Here is a 14945-nt window from a genome sequence, read left to right as displayed (position 1 = left end):
GGGCTGCCGCAAAGATAGACGCGTATGCGCTCAGTGGCTCTTGCCTGCAACAGCCTGCAGCACCCATGGGCAGAAAGACTCCACCCAGGCCCTGCTCTCGGGGTGGGCCATGCAAACAGCTTTAGGCCTAGTCACACATTCTGCAGTAAGGAATGAGGCTGCTCCGAGGGGGCAAGCTCCAGAAGGTGGAGTCAGGGGAGGGAAGGAGGATTTTCACTGCATACCTTTCTACTGCATGCAGATAAGTTATTTGAAACATTAACCTAAAAATCAGCTTGCTAGTTTAAAGTCACTTGTTAGACCTGGACTCGGGAGATCTGCCGTCCTGGTAATCATCAGATCCGTCATTCTTGCACTAGTCCCTGAAAAGACTTTCTACACGCTCCATTTTTCTGCTTTTCCACTGTGACTTTTTTTTTTTTAAATGTATTTGGCACGGGATCTCACTATACAACTCAGACTAATAATGATCCTCTTGTTTTCCACCTCCCCAGCGCTGGGATGAGAGCTGTGTGCCACCATGCCTGGTCTCACTGGCTGGCTCAGCGTGCCTGGGGGTGGAGCAGGCATAGCATGTGATGCTGGGGATTGAATCCCAGTCCTTGCACTTGCCTAAGCAGGCGCTTAGTCCACGGAGCTATCTCGCCGGCCCTTCATTGCGACTTTACCCACTTTTTAAACTTCTTATTCCTCTAATGGTAGCAAACTGCAGTTATAACAAATACTGCTTTTTCATCACTCACCACTTTGCATATAGTATGATCTCACTTAAACGGCACACTTCTGTGAGCTACTAGCTCCACTTTATACATTAAATTGCTTTGTCCACAAGCACAAGCCAGGGACGAGCAAAGCCCAGATTTCTACTGGTCTAACACCAGCTTTCCCATTCCCACTTCTTACCTCTGCACTTGACCTAGAGAAGGAGTGTGTGGCCAGCCAGAGTGCACCCCTAGCACCCTGGACTACTCTGAAGTTTGAGGCACTGGCTCAGCTGTATGTCCTGGCATGACCATGAAACTTGACCTGCTGCTGTCTTGCCCTGTCATCACCTCTCCAATGCCCTCAGCCTACAGGTCCTCAGCTCCGGGCCAGAAGGTCCAACCTGAGGCACTCCGGGAACACGGCATTCTGGGAGGTAATGCTCAGCAGCAGTTGGTATCTTTTTTCTTTTCTTTTTTTTTTTTCAGCTTAGTAATTTCTGTGACAAATTACTGCTCACACCAAGGGGACCCAAGTTAGAAAGTAACTTGAGTCTTGTGCAGAGCGACCACGGTGGCACCCTTCCTTGGGTGCTATCAGAGAGGTGGGGGGCATCCTCGTCCCCCAGCGAGCAAAGGCTCTGAAGACTGACTGGGCACCGGGGCAAAGGGTCTGGTCCTTTTTCTTCCCAGAGTTTGATATGTTGGGCAGTGATGTCCAACTCCTTGCACCCCTGGGCCACAGCCTGGGCAGCCAACATGGCAGCAGATGAGGAGGCTTCGTTTCCATCAGCCTTCCCCTTGGCTCCACCAGGTATGTGATAACAGACAGTTTGCTTGGCAGAAAGATCAGTGATGTGGACGAAAGTTATCACTGAAGGATGAAAAGATGTAACAGATACCAAATGCACTCTTTCCCACAGCCACCTGAGGCCGAGACTGATGACCTTTTCTTCCTTTATTCCTCCCCCTTGGGAGATGGCACTGCTGCAGGCTACCTCGACTCAGCTATGGGAAAGAGAATGGGGAGAGGTGAGGCCCCAGGTTACTCCCATCAGCAGCATGTGGTCTTTAGCATTACAGGTGAGATTTAAGACTGCGCCAGGTTCCCGGGCACTGACGGCTGAGCTGTTACCTTACCACCCACCAAAAGCTCCAGGAGCCGCCGCTGCAGGTGATGCCATGGGAGAGACCCCAGTGTTTGTGACACACTGTCGGAGTGTCCTTGGTGTAGGCAGAAGAAGCTCCCTTTGGTCTCAGCTGGAGGAGCTCTGCTTTGTGCCCAGCGGAAAAAGAGTTACTGCCTGTTTGGAAATCACATGCTGGAGCCAAGACCTTCAGATAAACAACTGCTGTGGAGCAGAAGAAAGGGCCTCAAGAGCCTGCGAGGGCTGTGCTAATCAATTAGCCCAGAGCAGGAAGATGGCAGTTCTACTGGCTCTGTGTGTGTGTGTGTGTGTGTGTGTGTGTGTGTGTGTGTGTGTGTAGGGGGGATACAAAGGGAAATAAGGAGCTTTCCCAGATGCAGATTAGGAGCTGCTTCAGCTGGCTGTGATCCCAAGGCAGACTTTCTACAAAGGGCTGTTCTGGCTGCCCCAGGGGCCCACGGGGTCTCTGTAGAAGGGGCAGGAACATGTGCGAAGAGGCACACAGAGCCCAAGGGAGGGAAGCTCACCAAGCGCCTCTCAGTTCCAGACCAGCGAATGAGTGTTCTTCTCTGAACCTGACAAGTGGTACAAGAACCACTTCAGGAATTGCAGTCACCATGAAGAAGTGTGAACACTATTATAGTCCTGGGTTTTACAAAGCAAAGTGACAGTCACCAGTTACACCACTGACTCTGCCAATGGTAGGTGTGAGGCAAAGACAGACAAACACAGACCTGGCCGGGCATTTGACAAATCAGACTCTCCCCACATCCAATTGTCCCGTCTGGTCTCCCTTGTCTTTCTCCCCTCTGCTAATTCTCTGCTGATACACCAAGCCTTTATCTTGGCCCTTTACACGTTCAAAGAACCCTTCTCCAAGACGACTGTGCTGAAAAGAAACACAGGATTCTTGTTTTGGAAGCTGCTGCTAAGTGCAAAGCCCATGATAAATCAGACCAGTGAATTAAAAGTTCTAAATCCTCTTAAAAGCTTGTGTGTTCCACAATTGGCTGCAGATTTAAAAAATATAAATCCGGCCACTAAATCACTGTGCTTAGGACTTGACAAGCAAGATCACAGCACGCTCCAGCATCCTGGAAGATGACTTACGAAGGCACTTACGCGTGCGCGGAACAGCAATGGGAAGCAAGCTTGTGGGGCTGAGGCGCCGCCGCCGACCTCCTTACTGGTCTTCAGTGTTGTGCTTCCTAAGTGGCCAAGGCCCGTTATCTTGCCCCTCCAGATGCATTCCGATAAGCTCAGATCTCCGCTGGAGCCCAGTGCCAGCAACCAAGACCAGGAAGGAACCCGATTATCCTACTTCTTAGGTAGACAGTCGTGTCTCGGGACCTCAAATTTCATTGCGCGAGGCCAACTCTGGCACTTTTCACTCCCACAAAGTTAAAGAGTCAGAAAAGTGCAGCCAAGCTGTTGGCTATTTACACAAAAAGGGCCTCCCTGAAGAACCCATAGCAGCTCATACCAGGAAACATCATAGGATCAAAATATTCTGCCGATTTGAGAAATAAATGAAAAACCTCAGAAAGCACACAATGGCTCTTTATAATCCACTCAGGGCGCTCGAATGACTTCCTCATCACTGGAGAAGATAAACACAGGTTTTATCCTCTTACCGGTGGCCCAGGCGGCTGAAAACATGAATTATGCTTTTCTATATTGGGAAAGGAATAGAAGTATACAAACCCACTCGTATTTATTTTCCCAAGTGCCATAGTGAAAGGATTCCCAGTAGCTCTGTCTGTTTGCAGACATTCCTCAGTAAACAATAAATACAGCACTCGGCTCACAGCTCCCCAAGACTGTTACATTTGGAACTAGAGCTCTGGTTTTTGTAGCTGCTTTGTCTAAATATTTTGGGGATGATTCATTCACAGTTTCAATGGGGGGCATCCCCAAGTCGTAACATACCAAGGCTGCACCAGGCAAGACAGGGAGGAAAAGCGGGGTGCAGCCAGTACCTGGCATCTCCATTGGGAAGCAGTCGGCTCTGCAGCAGAAGTAGGCTTCGCCCCGTAACAACAGGAGCCGAGTTTCCTTCTCTGTAGTAATAAAAACTCAACATGCTCAGAGATCAGCAGTGGACAGAAGAACGGCTCAGGCTGGCCAGCCCCAAAGGCCTGGGACTGAATCAGCAGTGAGCCGTGCGCTGGACTTTTCCATAGGACCATTCAAACTCGAGCTGGGAAGGTCACACTAGCCTGTCCTTCTCTGCTGACCGGCAGAAATGGCCGGGCTCCACAATATGGCATTCCCCCAACCCAGGACTGCTCTCTGTGGAAAAAGGTAATTCCCATAAGCATTGACATACAAAGAGGAAAGAAATAAAACCAACCTTTCACAAACACACAGCTCTAAGAGTGAAAGAGTAGCAACAACAGGAGAATGGTTTAGTAAGACGCCAAGTATCCACTGAATAAAATCTCCCCAGCTGCATGAAAGGATGATCAGGAACACCCCACGAGCAGCTGCCAAAGCGCCAAACACCCAAAAGGCTGCCAGCAGCAAAATATCTCAGAGTGGTGAGTAAATGAACCACAACAGGTGAAGTGAACCTGTGATGGACCGGACAGTTCAAGGTCATTCGGTTGATTTCTTCCAAGTAGTCAAACTTACAACAGAAGACAACTCTAGGGGCACAACGAATCCCCAGATGTTCAGGGGAAACGAACACTGCTCAGCAGCCCTGCATAAAGCGAACAACCCAGAGGCGACCACACTCTCACCCGATCCACCCAACTACCTCTGCAACGCCCTGCTCAATTGCCCGGCTGGGGGTCGCAGTTCACAGAAGACTACACAGCTCATGAGGTGCAGTGACCACACCTGGTACCCTGCCCAGCCTTCCTGAGCACGCGCCACCCGCAGCTCTGAGGACAAGAGGGAAAACTGGCTCCCTACACTTTTCTCTGAAACTCAGTTGCAAGGCCGGTAACAAGAATGGGATCCTTTTCTCCCCATCTCTACATTTCTCTCTTTTCCCTAAAATAATAGGATGGTGAGACTTCTGACAGTTGAGGTGATCAAATCAGGGAAAAGAGACCCTGGAATCTGTCTAAATAGATGGGGACAACATCGTGAGATGACTGTAGCACAGTGCAGGGTCCAGAACTAAAGCAGCTGACACTCTCGGGTCCCACTCCTCACACCGCTGTCCGCCCACCTGTCCCTGGAGCCACAGAGGAGCAGAACTCACCACAGTGGCACAGCCTCTGCCCCCTGCAGCCAGGGCAGGCTTCGCCCTGTGACGACGGGGCTGAACAAGTCCTGCCACGCCACGCCACACGTTTCTTACCTGTGATCAGCTCCTCACTGAGGCAAGTTATATTTTCAGTGTTTTTTATTATTAGGCAGACTGTGCTACACTAACACATTCTTTTCTTCTCTCTCTCTCTTTTTGTATTTTTAGGGAGGGGTCCACAGGGTGTTCAGGGTCTCACTACTAGATCGCACTCGTAGATCTGCCTGTTTATGGCCTCCCAAGAGCTGGGATTACAGGCTCGGCCACCACGCCCAGTCTCAGCTGCTGTCTCAGTGTGTCCTGGGGGTGGGGCCAGCATGGCAGTCTTCTCTTTAATTTCTTATACTTTTTTAAAACCAATTTTGCATGTTTATATCTGGTAATCTAAACTAATTTAAACATGACATTATGTAATATAGCAACCACTGTCAAATTCCTATTATTTTGTTCAGTGAAATTCTATATTTGCTTTTTTCTTTTAACCATTTTGCATCTTAAAAAAATAAAGCTTTCTCCCTTAAAGATGAATGAATGAATGAATAAATGAATGAATGAATGAGTGTCTGATTAGTGTGTGCTCTGGCTTGGTGTGGTGTCCCTGCCAAAACTCATGCTGACATCTAATAGCATGTGGGACAGTACTGAAGCCCTGGGACCTATCTGTGAGGGGTGATTAGTCTCGGGGTGCCAGCCTCTCGAATGGGTAGGGTAGTACGGGATCTGGGTTACCCTCATGAGAGCGGGCTGCTACGGTGTAGGTGGGCCCTTCTGTCCCCACATGCCTGCTTGCTCTTTTCTGCCTTGGCCAGGAGCTGAAGCGGCCCATGGCCCTTAGCAGAAGCTGCTCGGCTACTGGTACTAAGCTCTTGGACGCCTGTTTCCAGCCCCGTGGGCAAAGCAAACCTCTGTTCTTCCTGGTTATTCAGACTTGAGTGTTGTGTTACGGCAACAGAAAGTGGACTCGGGTACCACGGAAGCCTGATTACTTAACTCCCTCCCTTCTTTTTTCCTTATCCTGTCATACGTTTCCTTCTGGAAGTGCTAGAACCTGAGCTGCCTACAGGTGTGCCACACAGCAGCAGCGAGAGCCTCACCGCTCCAGGACTCTGTGATCCACTTTAGTCGTGCAGGACTTGCAGCCGTGAGATGTGCCTCTGCCCCCCCTTGCATGGTCACTGCAAGCCCTGCAGCAGCAGCTGCCCAGGCATCCTCCCTCAGCCGACGTGAAGCAGAAAAGACGCAGTGTGTCTGAAGATTGAAGCCTCCTGACACACGGGTGGAAGAAAAAAATTGCTGCTGAAGAGTACGGCTGGATAGCTCAGTGCCACCACAGTAATAGGTGGCATGGAACAGAAGGATGGGGACACTGGAACCTTGGCTAGGCCTGTGCTTAGTCCTGGTCCTGCTGGGTGACTAGAGATGAAACACATTACCTCTCTGGTCTTACTGACCTTGCTCATAAAAGAAGAGAGTTAAATTCTTTTAACATTATAAGTCTGTAACTCCTTCTTCCGCAGGTATACTCAGGTAATCTGGGAAGCTGACAGTGACTTTAATTCTCAATAAGAGATCTGGGGGAGGCATCCGGTATTCTGGAGACTGAATGCGAAGCTTCCCGTATTGAAAAACCAAATGCCCTAGGTCTATCTTAGGATGGATTTTATAGGGGCCCCGACCTGGCCTCTCCCAGCCAATGGCATCACTGCCCTGGGTGTGTCTGCTCCCAGCACAGGCCCTGGAGTCAGTGCAGGGCTAGCTCTGATTGGCAGCATCTCTTCCACTGAAATAACTTTCCTTCCCTGCATGCAAGGCAGCCCTGATCTTCCATTCACACGAACTGTTTTGTAGGACTTTGTTTACACATTATACATACTGGATAGAGAAGCTCAACCAGGAGAGAAGATTATTACCAAGTGGCACTTAGTATACACTCTCCGGGGAGGCAAACGGCAAACCAAGACGACATCAGAGGAAAATCCCTTGTGCTCTGGGCCAGGGCGTCACAAGACGGGAGCTTAGCAAAACGTGAAAACGAGCCTCTTTTCTCCTGAGGTGGGATTCCGACAAAGACACCCTTCCGCAGGCACGCAGTAGGATGGGGAAATTTGTGGCTGTGCAAAATGTGCTTGTTCCTTGGCCTCTATTTCCTTGAATTCTGACCCCGAGCAGAGCTTGGACAGGAGTCGGGTTCTGAAGCTGCTGACGTGGCCTTGGAGAACAGCATCTTCATGGCTGCCGCAGGGCTGGCCCCTACCACAGCTCTCTGGCTCAGGACATCAAGACCAACACCCACAGACCCAGGTGTGGTGGCGCAAGCCTGTCATCCCAGGAGGTTGAGGCAGAGGATCGCTGCGAGTTCGAGACCAGCCTGAGAGCTATGAGAGTGAGTACAAGCCTAGCCCGAACTGCATAGTGAGACTCTGTCTCAAAAAAAAAAAAAAAAAAAAAAAAGACCAACGCCCATATCTGGTGGCTTCACCTACCCAGGCAGAACCCACGTTTGCCTGGAGACCTCCTTGTTCCCTGGAACCCCCACTGTCCCACTGCCTCCTCTCTTACAGCTCAGGGTCCCTTTCCATTCCAGTCCTTCCTTGTCCCTTCTCTCCCCAGCTGCTTACAGCTTCTAAGATGTATCTGACAACGCAGCAATGTTATTATTTCCTGTAGTGACCCTTAGGCATTCAATACAAACTTGACTCATCTAGCAATGGCCGCACGTGCCAATAATCCCAGCACTCCGAGAGGCTGAGGCAGGAGGATCCTAAACGTGAGCCCAACTTGGGCAATTCGGCCATCATGTCATAAAAATAAAGGGTTGGGGATGTAGCTCAGCACGAAGGCTCTGGGTTTCATCTCCAGTACTACCCCTATATGTGCCTACGGAGACAGACAGACTCATGCATGCACAAATAAAACCACCACCTGACTTTAAGTCCAGGACAAGGATTACATGGCCCACGTGGGTAGCAGGGGATCTGTGATGGATGCTTGAGTTAGTTCAGGGCAAAAGAACCGCTCTTCAAGGGCACTGATGACACTAGGCCTTGTGGTATAAACGGGTTTATAAGAAACGCATGGTGTATCCATTTTGAGTTCCTCTAAATAATTTTTTAAAAACCTGAATATTTTACAGATTTTTAAACTATCTCAAGTATTTTGTACTTCCTTTGTGTCCTTCTGTGCTTCCTAAATGCTTTCTATTAATCAGAAAACATTTTAATTTATATAAATTTAAGAAAGGGAGAGAAGAGCTGATGCTCAGGGATCACAGAAGGGACTCGGGCGGTGCTGTCCTGCCATCTAGCGGCAGCGAGGAAAAACCCAGCCAGAAGGAGGCCTCTGAGTGTCCCATGCACACTTCTGGGGAGGGCACTTGCGCTGCCCAGCCTGAGGTCTCTGGGGAGGCTGTCAGGGCAGTCCAGGCCCGAATTAGGGTCACGCAGAGGCGGTACTGCGCCTCTACTGCCTTGCCTCCTGCAGTTCTGGGCAGAACACACAATCCCAGTCCAGACCCTCAGTGCAAAGATCAAAGCCAAGGCCTCCCAGGCCAGCCTGGTGAGGCTCCAAGGCCACGCTTCCAGTCACACTGTGTGCTCGACCACAGGACAGCACTGCTGTCTGCGGGCCAGGTGACGTCCTCATCTGTTCTTTTCTATCCTTTCCTTCCACCTGGCCACGGAGTCCTCTTGTCGCACCTGCCGGGCACGGTGGGCATCTGGCTGCCCGGCCCTGCCTGGTCCATCCCATTCCACCTAACCCATCTCCTCGTCCTCCCTGGGTGCCTGCCCCTGCCTGCCTGCTGCTCCCCCCAGAGTTCGCCGAACCCGTCATATCGCTGCTCTGCTGAGGCCTTTCACTACCTGCTCTACTCCTGCCTTCCCCGAAAGCCTGGGATTGGTGGCCAAGGCCGCACAGACCTTGCCTCCAGCCGCAGCCCCAGCGCTGTCCCTACAACCCTGGGCCACGACAGTGGCTACAGATGGACTGTGGGGAGCTGGGTGTGGGAGGCAGGCGGATGAACTCCAGACAGGGGCCTCCAGGGCTGAGCCGCTCTCTGCCACTCCATGCACATTTAATTAGTAAATGAACGAGCAATTGATTGTTGACCCCCCCCCCACAAAAAAAAGTAGCTGAAAATCTGAAGTGGTTAATTTGAAATATGCTACTTTCTTAGATTTTATTTTTTGTATTTTAGGGGAAGGGTCTACAGGGTGTTCAGGGTCTCACTACTAGATCAGACTTACAGTGATCCGCCTGTTTACAGCCTCCCAAGAGCTGGGATTACAGGCGTGCGCCACCACGCCCAATCTCAGTTGTCATCTCAGCGCCCTCCCACCAGGGGGTGGGCACGGCACAGCAGGCCCACTGAACCCCTGGCTGCTGCACCTGCATCCAGTGATCTATTTGGCCAGCCCTACTTTATTAGGTTTTTTTTTTTTTTTTTTTTTTTTTTTTTTTTTAGATTACAACAACAAAGCTTTCCAGCCAGCAGTGGTGCTGCACACCTGTGACAGCAGCATGGCATGCTGGGAGGCTGAGGTAGGGCAAGCAAGACTCAGCCCAGACTTGGCAATCAGCAAGACCCTGTCTCAAAACTGTAAAGACCAATAAATAAATAAATAAATAAATACACTTTCTCTTTTAATGAGGTTAAAAAAATACAAGAAAAAAATTTAAATCTTCACAACATGTCACAAATCCGAATTGAATTTTTTTGACATTTACTTCTTTCTGATAGGTGGCTAGTATATCATTTACTACATGGACAGTCATGTCCCCAAAGAAGGAAAACAAACAAATAGCATTTCTCGGCCTGAAAGAAAAAGACATTAAACCACCATTTGTTCTAGCTCCAAATTGTTTAATAATTCAACGATCATGTCTTAACATTTCATGCACTCGAGTAAGCGTTTCAGGAAATGGCATTTCACTTAGATGTTTCCCAAGGATGCTTAGCATTTATTTTGATGGCATCAAACAATCACGACATCAGTCATGCTACAAAATAAGAGATGGCCAGAATGTAGGCGATCATCCAAGCCATGTCACCTCTCCTAAGGACTAGAGCAGGAAAGAACCACAGTGCAGACCCCGGTATTTCTGCAAAATCAACAGCTCGGGCTGCGAGCTCCAAGCTGGGGACTCAAGCCCCAGTAAGGGCTGCAGGTAGTGACGGCCTTCAAGGAACAACCAGGTTCTCAACTTGCCCTTGTGCATTTTTCCTAGAACTGGTCTAAGCCCATTCCCTTCCCATCTTAGGGCTCCAATGCACTTTCTCACCTTCCCCACAGCTCTCAAAATCACCACGCATCTACTAAAGGACAAGTAAAATGATCTACAAGTGTCCTGGAGTCAGGCCCTGTGCTGGGGTCTTCCTGGTAAGTACAATACAGCACTACAGTGGGGCATCCAAGGCCTGGCTTTGAGCTGTCCTCATTCAATCTTTATGAAAAACACGAACCACACACACACACACACACACCCCCCACACACACACGGAATAGAAGTGATGACGGTTCTTCTTTGTGTCTTTCATTTCCCTGATTCCCAAGGAAGTCCTCAATGCTGGGCTACAGTCCTGTGACAGCAAAGCAAGCACTCACGCCAGGAGGTGAATCCACTCACCTCAGGCTTTGTGGCCTTTTCCTCCTCCCATGCATCCATACATCCACCCTCCACCTACCCATCCATGCAAGAATTAGAATTCAGAACTCAAAAACAAGAGGACCATCACAAGAAACCCAGTAACACATTGATTGAATTGAAAAATGGTATCAGAGCTCGAAGACAGCAAATCTGGCAGGACAACTGACGCCAACTAGAGGCTGCAGCAATTTCCATCAATGATCAAGTTACGCTGGCAGCTCCAGGGTCTTGACAAAAATACATTTTAAAAGGATAATGATAGATGCTTAAAAGCATTATTTCAATTGTCTTTCAAGAGGGATATTTTAAGTTAAGGGGGCATGCTGGTGAGCTCAGTTGTTTAGGCGCCTGCTGGAGCAAACATAGGTGCAGAGGACAGTGATCCCTGCTCCCCGTGCCTCCCCAGACCTGCCCTTAAGGCAGCCTGAGCCAGCACCCCCCCAAAAAAAAAAATCCTTCTGTAAATAAAAAAGGGAACAGACTGGTTCAGTAAATAATTGTTCGAACCATTTTGGTCCAGCCTTTCAGGGAAACTTCTCAGACACAAAAGACCTGGAAAGGCTGAGGAGTAATTTCTTTTGCAAGACAAGTAAGTTCTCATTTTTTATTTTCAACATAATTGAAGAAGGACTTAATCGAGTTACCACCTTTTGGCACAGTACTTAGAGAAATTCAAAGCATTACGAGAGATTGCTAGAAGAAAATTCCATTCCGTCCCTGGCCGTGCTGAGAAGGCAATTGAGACTGGGTGTGGTGGTGGGCATGGTGGTGTGTGCTTGAGAGTGGGTGTTGTAATCCCAGCTCTTGGGAGGCTGTAAACGGGCGGATCACTACGAGTCTGATCTAGTAGTGAGAACCTGAACACCCTGTAGACCCTGCCCTAAAATACTAAATAAATAAATAAATAAGAAAATTCCTACTGTCCCATGTAATTTATTCATAATTTTTCAGTATTTGTATCCCCTGGGGGCCCGGCCTGCCAGACAGGTCAGGGAATCAAGCCCCTGGCCCCTGCGCCTGCTTGCTGTTGCTTTAATCTGCTGAGCTATTTGGCTAGCCCTGAAAGATGAGTTTAGTGGGGAAAAATAGGGGAAAAACCAAGGCTACACTCTTTCTTAGTCTAATAACATTATTTGTATTTTTTATTATTTGCATATTTATTTAGAAACTACGTTTTAAAGCCCCACTCATTCCACTGAAAGCTGTATTCATGTTTTCAAATTTATACAGATACACACATACATGAATATGCTAGAGACCTATGATGGGATGATAATAAAGGACTTTAAAATGAGTGACAATAAATTGAGTTTATTACATCAAAATAAAAGATAGACGAAAAATAACCTAAGAAAGATGAATTTAATTTTTTTTTTTGGGGGGGGAAGGGTCTACAGGGTGTTCAGGGTCTCACTACTAGATCAGGCTCGCATTGATTCACCTGTTCACAGCTTCCCACGTGCTGGGATCACAGGTGTGCGCCACCAAGCCCAGTCTCAAAGTCCCTTTCAGCATGCCCTGGGGGCCCGGCCTGCCAGACAGGTCAGGGAATCAAGCCCCTGGCCCCTGCGCCTGCTTGCTGTTGCTTTAATCTGCTGAGCTATTTGGCCAGCCCTGAAAGATGAGTTTAGTGGGGAAAAAAGAAACAATATAAAAACTCTACCTATTAAAAGAGGGCTGTTGGGCTGGTGAGCTAACTCAGTGGTCTAAAGCGCCTGCTTAGGCGAGTTTAGGCAAGCATGCAGGGACCTCGGTTCGATCCCCAGCATCACATGCCATGCCAGCCCTGCCCCCAGGGTGGGCTGAGCTGACCATTAAAAAAAAAAAAGAAATAAAGAAATAAAGGAAACATAAAAAAAAAACCCAAATAAAAGAGGGCTGTTCATGTGTTTTTAAAATAGGTAAAACATGGTTATAAAATCAGTACAAATTTAGATTCAACTAGATATTTTTAAAGTAATTTTTAAATGTTAATTTCTGAGCAATACATACAGACTCTGCTAAGACTTCCGAAATGACTAGTTGCTGTTTCTTTTCCACTGAATTAATTTACTTAATCCAAAGAGTGAAAAATGAATGAAAATGTGAAGTAGTATTACATCTTTCAAAACTATCTGAACAAAAATTTCACAGGTCACCTTGAAATAGTCAAAGGAATACTTAGGGCTGGGGATGTAGCTCAGCGACACAGTGCCTGCCTGTCAAGCGCAAAGCCCTGAGTGTGGTTTCCAGCACCAAAACAAGGACAACACAGGGATACGTAGTTTTACAACATAGTACTTGAAGGCAACTGCTCTCCAGGGCTTTCCCTGGGCAGCAGATGGACCTGGATCAACATAACACCCGGCTCTGGCAACCAGGAACTGGCCCTGTATTTTCTGTCATTTCGCCGGGTATTCCTGACCCTGCCTAGCAACCAATGGGTTTGGGCACAGGGTTGGTATGCAGCCTCGTTTCTTGAGTCCTCTCTCTTTCCTGAGTGGAACTTGGCCAAGGAATGGCAGGAGCCTCCTTAGCCCAGTGACCTCTGCATCCCAGGACCACTGCTGGATGCCTGAAGCCACAGAGTTCCAAACTCTATCATTTCAGATCTCTTTCATCTTGACGAAGACTTATCAAGCACTGTGAAGGCGATGGTTTGCGTCTCCATGGCCCCTCCAAAGCCTCATGCAGTCGTAATGGGAGTTTTGAAGGTGGCTGGATTTGGGTGTGTGAATGGGGAATAAGGGTGTGGCTAATGGAAGCCCTCCCCTGGGCATGGGCGGCAGAGATCTATAGGCTTGTAGCCTGGATGGAATACTGTACAAAGGGACAGAAAGGGCTTGCCACTGCTTGCCACGCCATGTGCTATGTCCTCATGCTGTGCCACCCTGCCTTCGAGCCAGCTGACTGTGAACTAGAACCTCTACAACGGACAGCTGAACTAAACCTTCCTCTTTTCATTTGGGGGTATCGGGTATTTGTTTCAGCAAAAAGAAAGGTAACTAACACAACAGTCAAACTGTAGTTTGAGGTATGACAGCACACCCAGACAGAATTTCCTTTTCCTTCTTTGCAATTGCATGGATGGAAGATTCATTCTTCCTGTACAGGCTGGCAACCTCAACACAGGATTATTTTCTTTCCTTATTAAATCGGGAGCTTTCAGCTTTCACTCACAGGAGATGCCACAGCTTCCCTCTGGCACATCTGAATGCCAGGGTCACTGCTTGCGGCTCTGGGGGCCATTTTTCAGTACAACTGCTTGAACACAAGCCTTGCGACATCACAGAAGCTGATGTGATAACCAGCAGGAAGCACGTGGGTGAGTGCGCTAGCGAAGGGCGAAGTCGCCTCCTGGGGACGGGCGCGCGGCACAAGATCTCTCCACACCACTCCTATTTTCAGACCATGGTTGAGTAGAGGTAACAGAAACCACTAAAGCCAAAACCACAGGTAAGGGGAAGGGGTTAGACCTCTGAACAAAGAAACGTGCTGTTCCGGACCCCTGGACGGTTCCTTGTTCCTGGCGGGAAATTTCACTCACCGCCCGCCCATGATCAAGGCTAACTGAAGGTATGGGGCTTCTCCATGTCCTTGTGGCCCTAGTTCTATTCATTTATTTATTTTTTGTCTTTTTGAGACAGGGTTCTACTATGCAATTCAGGCTGGCTTTGAGCTCACTTTGTATCCCAGGTTGGTCTTAAACTCAATAGCAATCTTCTTGCCTCAGCCTCCCGGGTGCTGGGATTACAGGTGTGCACCACTATGCCCGGCTCCTAGTTGTAAATCAAAAGAGTATGACAGAACCCTTAAGTGATTGGTGCTCATTCTGTCTGGAATCTCCATCAGCCCTACAGTTTATTAATTACCATCAGGAAAGCTAGCTAGTACACTTCTTCGGGCCTCTACCTCTCTTGTTAAACTATGATATCACAACCATCTCCTGGGATTACATGGATTAGAGGAACAATGCCAACCTGGCACATAACAGTTTAATTTAATATGACATACAAAATTTAGAATTTTAAAAGTGAACTCAAGAGGCCAGGGAGACAGCACAGTAGCATAAATACCTGCCTGGCAAGCGTAAGGTCCCGAGTTCGATCCCTGGTACCACACACTCACAAAAAGTGAACTCAAAGAAAGGAAAAGGCAAGAACCAGTTGACAGGAAGCAGTGCCTCACCACAAACGGCCGCCTCTGAGCACA

At 48.5% G+C, this 14945-nt stretch overlaps 1 protein-coding gene across 4 annotated transcripts in view; it reads right to left on the bottom strand.

Moving 5' to 3' along the window:
• Casp7 (caspase 7) overlaps positions 1-14945 on the bottom strand; it is a 51358-nt gene that overhangs the window by 13265 nt on the left and 23148 nt on the right. The window lies entirely within an intron of this gene.

The sequence above is a fragment of the Octodon degus genome, unplaced genomic scaffold, assembly GCF_000260255.1.
Source record: "Octodon degus isolate 3935 unplaced genomic scaffold, OctDeg1.0 scaffold00042, whole genome shotgun sequence".
Lineage (NCBI taxonomy): Eukaryota > Metazoa > Chordata > Mammalia > Rodentia > Octodontidae > Octodon > Octodon degus.
This window is presented reverse-complemented; position numbering and strand designations above follow the sequence as displayed.